The 13,136-nt window shown below is 44.7% G+C and overlaps 1 long non-coding RNA gene across 1 annotated transcript in view; it reads right to left on the reverse strand.

Moving 5' to 3' along the window:
* Positions 1-11,660, reverse strand: part of LOC122464454 — a 45,579-nt gene extending 33,919 nt beyond the window's left edge. Inside the window, exon 1 of the long non-coding RNA XR_006288493.1 lies at positions 11,118-11,660. This is a non-coding gene — a long non-coding RNA (uncharacterized LOC122464454). The remainder of the gene's footprint in view (positions 1-11,117) is intronic.
* Between the last annotated feature and the right edge of the window lie 1,476 nt (positions 11,661-13,136).

Below are 13,136 nucleotides of genomic sequence, written 5' to 3' on the forward strand. Positions count from 1 at the left end.
TTGGCAACCCTAGACCCAGCCCATAATCTATACTCCCTGCCACCACACAAGGCCAAATCAACCCAGTGAATGTTCAACACTTGCATGCCCCACCCCACAATATTTGTAACCCTAGAATCCCACCACTCTTCCCTTCCAAAATTGCTATTCTAGTGGAGCAGAGTTACAGCATAGACAAGATCCCAATCCTTGCCAGTGTATTGTCCATGCTAGTGTATTGCATTGCAGGACTAAGACTCTGTACTTTTCACTCATCTTCACCCGTTCTACAGCACCTCTCTTCCTTACCCCAAAGCTACCTCTTTATTCTTTTCCCACTTCCCATTGGCTGACATACAGCTTCAACTCCACCCCTATGCAAACCAGCAGAACTGCAGCCATTAAACTCATGTCAGCTGGCCAACCACTCAAGATATCTGTGCATGAAACCAGTGGTGTGATTTCTTCTTGCCTTACCAGAAGCAGAATATATCTTGCCTTTTTGATTGCTTTCCTCAGCCCTCAGCTTTGTGGTATTGTGTTTTTTTTTTTTTTTTTTTTTTAAATCATTAGCTGGTTTTTGGGAACAGCTGCACTCCCAGCATTCAGAAGGAAAGGATGACGTTTCTACATGTCCATGTAATACAATTCTTTATGGGGCAAAATGCCAGATTAGGATTTCTGTTTACAAGAATGCTTTTAGTCTTTAATCCACATCAGACACTAAAGCCCAACTCTAACTTTCAAAAGCGGCTAGAAGCAAAACAGATATAGATTTTAAAAGGATGTACAGAATAGGTAGGAGAAGAATGCACTTTAGGGAATTTCAAATTCAATAGAACATCATTTGAGCTTTCAGTTCCTTTTATCCCTCCATCATTTTGGAGCCAACAAAGAACGGTAGAGAATGAGGTTCTCCCTTCCCCAGACATCCAATCAATTTAAGCAGGAAAACTATTCTTTTATTCTTTCCTTGGGGCTTAGGTTTTTGTATTATTGCAATATTCTGGTTTGTGCTTAGTTACTGGTAAGAATGTTTTATTAGAGCTAGAGGACCCAGGCACAGGAGCATTGGGCCCCAAGTGTGATCTCTCTTACAGTAACGTTAATCAGGAGAAAAGCTAAAGCCTACAAAAAGAAGGGTCCACAGAGCCTTCTAGCCACGTGGTGTCACATTCACTCCCTTTGCAGGCTCAGGGCCAGAGTAACAGTGGATCCAGTCCCACTATGTAGTGCTTTACTTCATTTTTATTATTAAGACCCTGGTCTCAGTTGCTTATAACTTTTCCAAACGTTAAGTGTTTAAGATGAAAATTTCCATGCTGGATGTCTACATCAAGCTGAACGGGTCTGAAGAATTTCAGCCAACACACCTCAGCTGTTTCTGAGAATAAGGCTAGGGGAAGATATATTGTTTTGCCTATGTTAAATCATTCTTTTCTATGTTTTGACACAGGGACTTGAAATTTGGCAGGAGGTGGCCTTTGTGTCAGGGATGTGCCTTTTTGCTGTCCCTGTGCAAATCCATCCAAATCTGGCTAAATGGTAAGCCTTGACAAATAGCAGTTTTTGCAATTGGGCTGGGAGCAAGACTTGGACTAAGTCTGGGAACCAACAGGTGCAGGAGGAAACAGACTGGTTAAGGAGCCAGGGGGACACTGGCTGTCCAAGGAGACTGGGACTGAGAACCAGTGGGTGGAGGTGGGGGAAGATGTCAAGGGGGCAGGGAAGACAGATCTGATAAGGAGCCAGGGTGCAGGAGGAGAACTGGAACTGACTGGGCAAAGAGCAAAGGAAGGGAAGAGGACACAGATTGGATGAAGAGATCAGCGAGGGAGATTGAGAGCCAGTAGGGACAGAATACATGATGGGGGTGACTAGAACTAGCTTGGGTAAGACGACTAGGGATGAGGAGCTGGGAAGGAAGAAACTGGGAACTGGCTCAGCAAGGAGACTAGGAGTTGTTGGGGTTTTTTGGGGGGGATGGGAGAGAATGGGGAAGTGGGGACCAGCTAGGTAAGGAGACAGAGACTGGGAGTGCAGGGTGTGACCTAACGCATCCCTGTATTCACACCCTACATGCCATTGTAGTAATCTTTGTACAAAATATGCTTTGCAAAGTATCATTTGAAAACTAATAACTCACTGGTCAATAATATAGTGAAATGTACGTAGCAACATTATATGTAAAGTTATGAGTTCCCTGTGTATGATGGTATTAGCACATGTCCAAAATCAGACACCCCTGCCTATGCAAAGTTGTTAAACAGGTCTGTCCTAAACAAAGGAATGTCTGTTTACCTCAATTTACATATTAGTAAACTGGGGGGAGGGGAGGAGATGGCAGCAAACAAAACAATCTGCAACAAAACACAAGTGAGGGGAAGAAAGAGCATGTTCCCTTCTTCACCACCAGACTTCATGGCACCTTCCTCACTGTTTGAATAAATGTTGCTTTGAAGGGTAACCTTCAGAAGAATCCACTGGACTATAAAAAGAAGGGGCAGGAAAAAAAAGTTCACTTAAGGTGGCAAAGGCACCAACACCTCTGGGAGACAGCCTGACCAAGGAAAGGGTCAGTCACCATCTTGTTGGAAGACAGTTTAAAAAAAAAAAAAAAAAAAAAGGCTCTCTTAAACAAACCCTTGGAAAAAAAACTTGCTAGATTATGTTTTAGACTTTCAGGTACCTGTTTTCACTTTTATTTGCTTGTAACCCTTTCTAACTTTATTTCATACTTGAATTCACTTAAAATCCTATCTTCTTTTGGTAATAAACTTATTTTAATCTAATCAATACATTGCTGTGTTTAAACTGAACTGTGCAGTTAAAGTAACAACCTGTTGAATATTGACTCCTTACAGAAGGATGAACCTTAATATCTCAACTGTCCAGGAGAGGGCTGGACATTACAGAGCACATGGTTTTGGGAAAATCTGGGGCTGGGAGTGCATTGGGGTCACCCTGCAAGTAGTAACCAAGGCTGCTGGAAGCCAGAGTGGGACTGTGGAGCTATAGACAGGCTGCTAGTGTCAGAACTGCTGAGCCAGGGCTGTCTAGAACACAGATAGTGAGGGTGTGACGTGCATGCTGGTAGGCTGGTTGTGAGCAACCCAGGCTGAGAGCTACAACATTGTGAGGTATTACGAGGCTCCCAAGCAATGTTCCCTCTAATTTTTAACAGGCTGTGTGCACAAAAAGTTTCTTCTGTGCCGCCGCCGAAGCCAAAAAAAAAAAAGCTGGAGCGTGCGTTGTTTCGCTGTGTGCGCGGGGTTTAAGATCTGTGTGCGCACACAGAGCTTAGAGGGAACAGTACTTCCAAGTTATGGGGCAGGTGATGACAACCCCTCACTGGTCTGGGTTGCACCCCAGAACGGGACAGAGGGATAAGTGGGAGGGGGAGTCCAGTGAGAAAAACTTGGACTTGCTGGGCAAGGAGATTAGGACGGGGATGAGAAGCTTGAGGAATGAAAACCAACTGGTTAGGTAAGGAGAATGGACTGGGATGAGGAGCCAGGAATGGTGAAGAGACAGGACTGGGACAGGGACACACGGGGTCACATTTGGGTGGACTGGACAGAAGAGTCTGTGCCCACTAAAGTACACTCCCTCCAGAGCCTAGGAAGGAACTCAATAGTCTCAAAACATTGTTCTTCTCCTAAACCCACTGACAAAGGGTCCCATCCCGCTCTAATGCTGTTCCACATAGGGAATGAAAACCTCTACTACTGCTTTCAGAGTAACAGCCGTGTTAGTCTGTATTCGCAAAAAGAAAAGGAGTACTTGTGGCACCTTAGAGACTAACCAATTTATTTGAGCATGAGCTCAAACTGCTGTCAGTTTCTCTGTTAGCTCAAGTGGAAGAGACTCTAAAGGCTCCAATCTAGCTGATGATCCATGTGGGCATCAACACAATGCCACAATGTAATTTGGTTATTAAAACCACACACACCCATCCACCCCTGGAAACTATACAACAAACAATCACTATGCTAAAAAAACCCTGAAGGTTGCAAAGTCAAGCACTCATGAAAATGGCTGAATAATAAATTTCTAGTCTATATCATTCAAATTGATTATAAAATATAAACTCATGCACATTTCCTTCTGAAGCTTTCATCAGATTAGAAATCCCATGAAAACAGGTAGACGTATTTCCTAATACACTGCTGAGAATAGCCAGCCTTTAGAGTCCCTACTTTAAGGGCCGCTAGTGAAAGTACCTCAGCGATCTCCATTGCCATAGTAATTCACAGAGAGAGGAGCAGATTCTCAGTTTCAGTAGACCAGGGCTTAAGTCACATAAGGCTTTACAGGTAAAAGAGAAACACCTGGAAGTGTACAGGAAGCCAATGCAGCCTTCAGAAAACAAGTGTCATATTCCCAACTGCTAATGCTGCTAAGTACACAGCCACATTCTGTACCACCTGAAGTTTCAGGTGCCCTTCAGGATAAGCCCCATTCCACTAATCCAGAGATTGTTTAGATTTTGTAGAAGTTTTATCTGCCGAGTTTAACAGATTCTTGTCCATATTGATGGCAAAACTGTCTACAATTATGTTACTTTACCTCTGTTTTTCTTTTTTTTCGGGGGGGTGGGGGGGGGACACCTAATTTCCTCAATAATGAGGTTAGAGCAAAAAAAAAAAAATATATCTATCTTAGAATGGAAGCATCGACTGATCTACATGCAGGGCCAGATTTAGGGGCAGGCAACCACCTGGGGAGCTGGTCTTGGGAGAGGCAAGCTCGAGGTGCTGTTTTTCTTGTTAGCAGCAAAAGGGAAAATAGAAGGTTTGAAGTAAAATGTTTCAGGTATTCCAAATGTGGATTCGTTTTTCCACTAACCACCTAGAATGTTCTGGACCTTTGTAGAATCTCATGGAACCTTTCAGACAACTACATTTTCCTTGAACCTCCTAGAATGTTGTCAGCCATGCCCTGGCGGGTATATAAGGGGAAGGGCATCGGTCAGTAAGATATGAAGTGAAGTGAGAGACAAGCTGCAATATTGTGAACCTTGTTTGTTGTGTAATTGTGAAAGTGTACTTATGTTTTAAGACTTGAAGATTGTAAGTAGCAGCTAATAAAGGACATATTTAATGAGATGCCAGAAATACCTATTGAACCCCTACCTACACAACAAAATAAAATAAATACTGTTACTTCTTTTGCCATGCTTAACACAATGGTTGAGGACTTTAAGACTGTGGAACATAAAATTCTGCTCTCCCTAATACTGGCTGTTTTCCCCCATAGAAAATAAAATATGCCCCTGAAGAAGCCTTCAGGAGCTGACTATAGGAAGTGAAAAGCTCAATTGCAATCTAGTTTGCAGCAAGGGGCAAATTTGATGGGAAAAATATGTGAAAAAGAACAGACCAGGCGTTAGGTAGTAGCCATTGTCCCAGAACAGAAGAAATTGGGGAGTGAAACATAAATGATGGAAATCGTATTACTAAAGAATTAGCAGATTTACCTAAAGAAATGTAAATGTGAGGAAAGTGATGGAGAATTGTCCAGTTTTCCTGGTAGCATAAAGGAGAGTGAGGATAAGAATGTGGCTCACATGAAAAAGGAGAATAATGACAAAGAAAAATCTGGTTTACATGAAGAGGAGAGAAATGATTAAGTAGCGTCAGAAACAGCAGTGAGAAGAACTGCACTCCACAAATCGTTACATCAGATCCTGCTTTATGGCTGGTGATCCTAAACTCTGCCAATATTGATCATACAATTTTGAATGGGTTGGGCAAAAATCGAGGATATGACGTTTCCAGTAAATGAGCAGAAGCAACACTTCTCGAAGTCATATTATGAAAGAGTGCTTGAGAATGGTGACGAACAATCAGCATTTGCTAGTTTACTTGAAATCAACTTATAAAGTGTTCTGGTTTTGCTGCAAAATATTTGACAAGAATCATTGCTTGAGCTTTCCAGGTACAATTACTGGCATAACTTAGTGATGCTCTGCAGCAACATGAAAAGTCACCCGGCCATTTTACGGCCTACTCCAAATGGATGGAGATAGAGTCCAGGCTCAAGCTGAATAAATGCAAAGACACAGAAAAACAGTGCATTATTAATGTAGAAACCCAGCATTGGAGGACTATGCTTGAGTGCCTTATCTCAATTACCCTCTTCCTTACAAAGAATAATTTGGTTTTCTTGGACTTGAATAAATTGTTCACTGAACAGTAATTTCCTTGGTTTGTGAGCATCATATTTCCCAAGGAGCGCTGTCATTTGTGAGCACCTATGTCGAGTAGTTTGTAAAGAGGCTTGGGGCCATTACTGCAGCAAAACAATTCAAAACTAAATTGACCTTATGGCAAGGAAGGTGCTTGATAACATTGATCTGGCTCAAAGTGAAGTATTACACTAATAATGGACTGCACTCCTGACATTAGTCACAGTGAAAAGATGTAATTTACAAGATATGTTGATGACTAGGATGGCTGTAGCCAAGTAAAGGAACACTATCTGTTTCCAGTTTGTGGACAATGCTACTGGAAAAGGCCTAACAGAACTGTTTTATAAATGTTTTGAATGAGAATAAAATAAAGCTTCAGGACTGCTGTGGCCAACTCTACAACAACATGAACACGAAGGGAAAAAAAAATCAGTGGCATCTAGGCAAGGATTCTTGCCCTGAATCCAAGAGCTTTCTTTGTGCCTTGTGGCTACCATTCCCTCAACCTGGTTGTGTCAGATGCAGCACCATAGTCTTTGAATTCAATCTCTCTCTTCAGAGTACTGCAAAGGGTATACATCCTGGTTTTAGCATCATCAGGTGGAAGATCCTCCCATACAGTGTTACAAATCTGTCCAGGAAGCCACTAAGTGACACTCGCTGGGAGAGCTGCATTGATAGTATAAGGCAAGTGAGATACCAAATGACTGAGGTTTACGACACCCTGATGGAATTAGCAGAGTCAAGTAAAGCCAAGACCAGAATTCGAGACAAGGTGCAAAGCCTGGCAAACCAGATTATAGACTTCAAATTTCTGGTCTGGCACAATATCCTGTTCCAAGTAAACATTGTAAGCAAGGCATTACAAACTCAGTCGATGGACATCGTGACCACTACTACTTTGATGAGAAGCTGCCTTGATTTTGTTGTGGCCTGCAGAGACAGATTTGAAGATGCCATCACTGCTGCCAAAGAAATGATGGAAAAAACTTAGGAGTTGAGCTTGTCTTCAAGGAAACTCATGTTCATCGGAAGAAGAGACAGTTTGCTTATAAGGGCAGAGATGGGGTAATAGGAAGCTTGGAAGAAAAATTCAAAAGGGAGGGCTTTTTTTTCCTCGCTCATTGATACTGCCCGAGTTGTCCGTCAAAGAAAGGTTTGGACAAATGAAGTATCATAAAAAACCGGGGGTGGGGGGAAGGTCGTATGACCTTAATAAGCTGCTGGTGGACAGGAAAATACGGGGTTTCACCAAATGCTCACGTGAGGAACGTTCAGATATCAATGATAAAGACCTCTATGTTGAATTGGACAACATCTATCACATTTTGCAACACAGGAAGCACTCTCCATTCCCAATTCATTCATGATGCAGAGCTGAAGGACACATTTCCTAATGTGTGGATAGCTTTGAGGATACTGCTTACAGTCGCGAGTGGTGCGTGCAGCTTTTTGAAGCTCAGTCTCGTTAAAACATATCGATTGATGATGCCAACAAGAGATGACATCGCTTTCTATTGTATCACTTGAAAATGCCATTGGTCAGTCTTTGGATGGAGCTCTCGGATGCTGTGCTTCAGTTAATGAGGGCAAAGGTGAGAAAAGTAACCTTTTAAACTAATAGACTATGTTTAACATTCTAAGGCTGTCGCCTACTGTAACACTATTTAATACCAGTCCACCCAATGTTGGTGCACAGTTCAATTTCTTGGTGTTAGTACATTTCAGTTATTCTTAAAATTAAAAAGTTTCTATAAGCTTAGAGGAAACAAATTATTTATTTGCTTATATATGGTATGAAAAAATACAGATTTACAGATCCCAGCATGCAAATTTATCATCTTATATGACAGGGATAAATCACGCATGCAAATAGTGCAAAGTCATGAAATGAGCTCGAAATACAATAAAAAAAAAAGATATTCAAAAGTTTAACAAATGGAGGAAGGGAGATCGAAGACACTTCTCACCTGGAACACCATTTGGTCTAAGGCCCACCCTGTCTACGTGGTAGTGGTGGGTTAGACCTGCTCATTCCACCACAGTGGAGACTTGATCAGTTGGCAAGAGCAAACAGAACAAACTGCCACTTTTTCTTTTTTCTTTTTTTTTTTTTTAAACAAAGGTGGGGTGTGGTGCAGAGGGGCAAGTGGAGATGCCAGCCCTGCAGGGGGGGGGGGGGAGGCAGCATTCCAGCATGCAGGGGGGCCAGCAGGGTTCCAGCAACAGCCTCGTGGTGGGGTGGGAGGGTTCCAGCGACCAGGCAACAGCCTCATGAGGAGGCTGGGGCAAGGTTTGGAAGGGAAGGATGTGGATGGTCTTACAGTATCATCATCGGTGTTTTTAAAATGCTATTTTGATACTGTGTTCCCTGCAGGCCTTGCATACCAGTATTAGCACAAGTGTGGCTTAAAGCATAAGTATATAGCCACGTGGACTCACTACACTTAACCCTCACAGGCCTCATGGAATACTTCTGCTAAGACGATTGGAAAATAATGCATTCTGCAACTACATTCTGTACAGTTAGAAGAGGAGCTAATGGCTAGAGTCTGCAAAATACGAGTGTATGCAAAGATTGCATATATGCAGTAATTGGTATGTAACAATATGCACACCAAAACAGGTTCAGAGCCCCTGCAACAAACACCCGTTTACACTGTATGTTAGCCTAATAAACCATGTGTAATACTTGCTTACAGAACCACACAGATTTACTGTGACACTGCAAGTACCAACTCCAGTACACACAGGCAGGACTGAACTTCCCACTAACCTGCTCAGTTAAATCAACACCATACCATACAAAACAACTTAAATCTAAAATAAGGATATTGCACCATCTACTGGTAGAAGTGCCATCCACACTAAACATTACAACTCTTCCCCCCCCCAAAAAATCTACTAAGAATTTAAACAGTAACTCCTAGAAATCCAAGTAAGTCTGCCTTCCACGCAGGTACAGTAATTTGTGTGTTTGTCTCCTCCCTTGAGTCCTATAGTCACATCACCATAGTTGGATCTAGATTGTCAGTGAGTTCAGGGTTCATATCCTCCAGGTCATCCTATTTCTTGTGACAGACTGTCTTAAGGTCCCAAAAACATCCCAGCAATTCCTTCTTCACAACTGGTCTCCCATTACTAGCCACAGGATACCTCCAAGTCTTATGCATTCCTCTGGGATGGTTGTTGAGCATCTTCAGTGTTTGCCCTCCCTTTTCTTTCAATGAATCTGTGCACCAGTTCTTGATGCATGACAATGTAGCAAGCGCTTGCATTTTATATGAAAAAGGGTTAGGTATTTAGTCTCTTAATCACTGTCAGTGATTTTTTTCCAGGTAGCTTTTTCCAGTTGCTTAGCCTCTCCTTCTTGTATGGCCAAGTAATTTTCCTTTTTCCTGGCATCTTGTGTTTAGCACACTCACTTCTGGCTCATCTGTTCCTCCATCTTCTAGAATGCTGTCCTCCGGTCACTGATATAAGACTGCCTTCTCACCACCTGTGTAGGTGCAGTGCTCCTTGCCATTTCTTGCAACACCAGTCACAGGGAAGTCTGAATCTCATAATGGATAGTTGGAATGCCATCTTTGCAGTTATATGCAAAGGTGAGAAAAGGTGGCTTTGTATCCCAGTCTCATTGGCATTCACTGACTAAGAGTCTAAGCATAAAGCCAGTGATGCTGTTTACACTCTCCACTCCCCCATTATTTGCAGGGTGGATAATTTCAAATAACCAAGGGGAGGATCAGTGTTATCAGCAAACCTTGTTTAACCACCATGATTCAAATCCTCTCCCCAATCAGTGCAGGTGCAGCTTGGGGGACTGAACTGCAATACTACATGTCATGAATGCGTAACCCCTGCTTGCTTGGCGTGGCACGGCACTCTGTCCCCCTTTGGTGGTGGCTAGGCCTCCTAGAGTTGATGAGCCTGCTACAGCCTTGGCTAAGAGAGACACATGTAGAAGCGCATGCATTTAGCTCCAGAAGTCCTCCGTTTGATCCCTGCTGCCGAGACCCTTGTGAGAGTTGGTGTTACAAATGCATCTGTAAACATCTCAGTCCTTTTATCCTTTGGTGGTTAGGTCATCGCATACTTTGAAATGGCATCATACTACTAGAAAATTATTATTTCCAGCTGAGGTTTTAGTCATAGGCCTTTCCAATAATCTATTTATATGAATGTCAAGGGCTTACCAGGTTGGGGCATTTCCCTAAAGGAGTTCTGCCTCTTCTTGCTGGCACTTTCCCATCTTAATAAGAACTGGGTACTTTCCTGTCTTACTTAAGGTCTGCAGCCATGACCAGATTAAAGAAATGTCAGATACATGTCTCTGTCAGATATCCTTAAGGTACACAAGAAGCTATGCAGGGTATCCCATCCTCTCTCTAAAGCCTAGGGAAAGGAATGGGCTTTCAAAGCTTCAGCTCTAGCCTGAGCCCCAACATCTACACCACTGGTTTTAGCACCATAGCATGAGCTTCACAAGCCTGAATCTATAGATACAGGCTCTGAAACTCGCTGCCACAGCTTTTAAAATGCAGTGTAGACATACTCTATAAGCAGAGACAGCTTGTGCCTGCTGAAACAGGGGGAGGAGGTGACACAGTAAAGGAGGGGGACACATAACCCTCCCACATGTTGCCTCTGGGATGAGCCTTCCAGCCCTATCTCCCTGGGTCAGGGATTCAATCCCACTGCTCCTGGGGCCACAGAAGCAGGGAGCATGTGCCATTGGGCCAGCCCCAGCTAGGGAGGGGAGGCTCACAACAACACAGTTTCTCCACAGAGTTCCCATGCCCTCACAGACACCTCAGCAAGGGGAGGGGCACAGTCAATGCCCCTAACAGGCTGAGCAGAGGGAAATCTGCTCCCAGTGCCTTCCTGAGTGACTCCCCACCCTACACCTGGCCTAGGGCCGCCAGGCTCTTCCTCCCAAAGTTACCTGCAGGTGTGAGGGAGAGGGGACTCTGCCCTTCTCCTACTATGCCTTCCCCCGGCATGTTTCCAGCTTACTTGGCCCCACTCTCCAGCAGCCAGGCCTGAGCAGGGAACAGAGGAGGTGCTGGGGAAGGTGCCTGTAACAGTCCTCACTTGGGGTGTGTGGCCTAGTGGTCATAGCTGCAGCTCCTGACTGACAAGGGGATTGTGGGGAGGGGAGCCCAGGCCCTCCCACTCCACCAGGCTCCAACCCTGGGCCCTTTGGGCTACCAGTAGTCTGGCAACCAAGGCTGCTTAAGGCTGTCCTTCCTGGGCCTCTTCCTCTCATCCACCCCACCCCCAAGGTCAGCTTAGACCAAGGCTTTCCCCTAATAGGGAAACCCAAACCACAATAGGTAAGAGGGGGTTACCAATGTCTCAAATCCACTAGATACTTCCCTCTCCCACTTCCAGGGTGGGTCCTCCCCTCCCTCAGGGAGGACCCCTTTGGGCAACTGTGCCAGGATCTTAGGATTCCCTCTGCTGTGCTGCAGCTGTGGGTTGCAGATCTGCTCTTCTCTAACTCTAGCACCCAAATGAGCTAAGTCCCTACCTTTTAATTCCACCAGCAGATGGAGCATTTGCTGCAGGTGTAGCAGGGCGGGGCTGGCTGAGTACAAAATAATCCCTTAACCCCTCGTTGCCCAGTGTGGGATTTCTATACCCCATCATAGCACTGATGTAACCAGTTGTAATACTCACTTATAGAATCACAGGAATTTATTGGAACATTGCAGGTATCAGGCAGGACTGGACTTCCTGCTAACCCTCCAGGTACAAGCAACATAACATCATACAAGACAACTTGACACTAAGATCATAAGGATATAGTACCATCTACTGGTGGAGGCGTTGTCTAAACCAGAGTTCTCAAACTTCACTGAACCGTGACCCCCTTCTGACAACAAAAATTATTACATGACCCCAGGAAGGGGGACCCAAGCCTGAGCCTGCCCAAGCTTTGCTGCCCTGGGTGGGGCAAAGCCAAAGACCAAGGGCTTCAGTCCCAGGCAGGGGGCCTGTAACCTGAGCCCCGACGCCCAGGTCTGAAGCCCTCGGGCTTCAGCTTCGGCCCCAGGTGGTGGGGCTCACACTTCAGCAAGTCTAACCGTGCCCAAGCAACCCCATTAAAATGGGGTCCCAAAGCACTTTGGAGTCCCGACCCACAGTTTGAGAACTACTGGTCTACACTAATCATTACACATGCCTGCCATTCTGAATAGCCATGTTATGGTTCTTGGCCTTCACCGATGCCCCCTTGGGGTGTTGACAGGGTTGTATACTCATTCCAGGTCTGGTTACTCAATGGGGGAACTCAGTAGCATTCTGAAGGGGATGAAATCTCACACTTCTGGCCCTCTGGATGCTTACCTGTTCCAGGACTCTGGGAACAAACAAACTACTTAAAAGCAGGAAAATAAATGAAGGGAAAGGAAATAGTCAGTCCCCAGCCGGGCCACTGGCTTCTCTTCCTTCAGAGAGGCCTTTGACAGGCCTAAGCCTGGCTCAGTTTCCACTGGTTCACCACCAGAGGAATATGATACAGCCTCCTTCACTTCAGGGGACTTGGACCTTCTCTTAGACCTGGTCTACCCCTAAAATTTAGATCAACCTAGAAACATCATATAGCTTTTCAAAGCTGTGAAAAGTTTCACCCCCCCGGCGTGACATAGTTGGGATGATCTAACCCGCACTGTAGATACAGCTCAATTGATGGAAGTGTTCTTCCGTCGACCAAGCTACTGCCTCTTGAGGGCGTGGATTTACTACAGCAATGGAAAACCCCTTTCTGTCACTGTAGTAAGTGCCTACACTACAGCAGCGTAGCTGCAGCTGTGCCGCTGTGGTGCTTGTAGTGTAGACATACCCTCATGCAAGGAGGTAAGCTCTGCTCTCTGCCAGGCTCTCCCTGAGAGCTGTGAAGCTGAGCACTCTGCTGTCCTCACAGACCTGCCCGCTACTGAGCTGTGCTCTCCCCTTCCTT

Source organism: Chelonia mydas, chromosome 2, assembly GCF_015237465.2.
Source record: "Chelonia mydas isolate rCheMyd1 chromosome 2, rCheMyd1.pri.v2, whole genome shotgun sequence".
Classification (NCBI taxonomy): Eukaryota; Metazoa; Chordata; order Testudines; family Cheloniidae; genus Chelonia; species Chelonia mydas.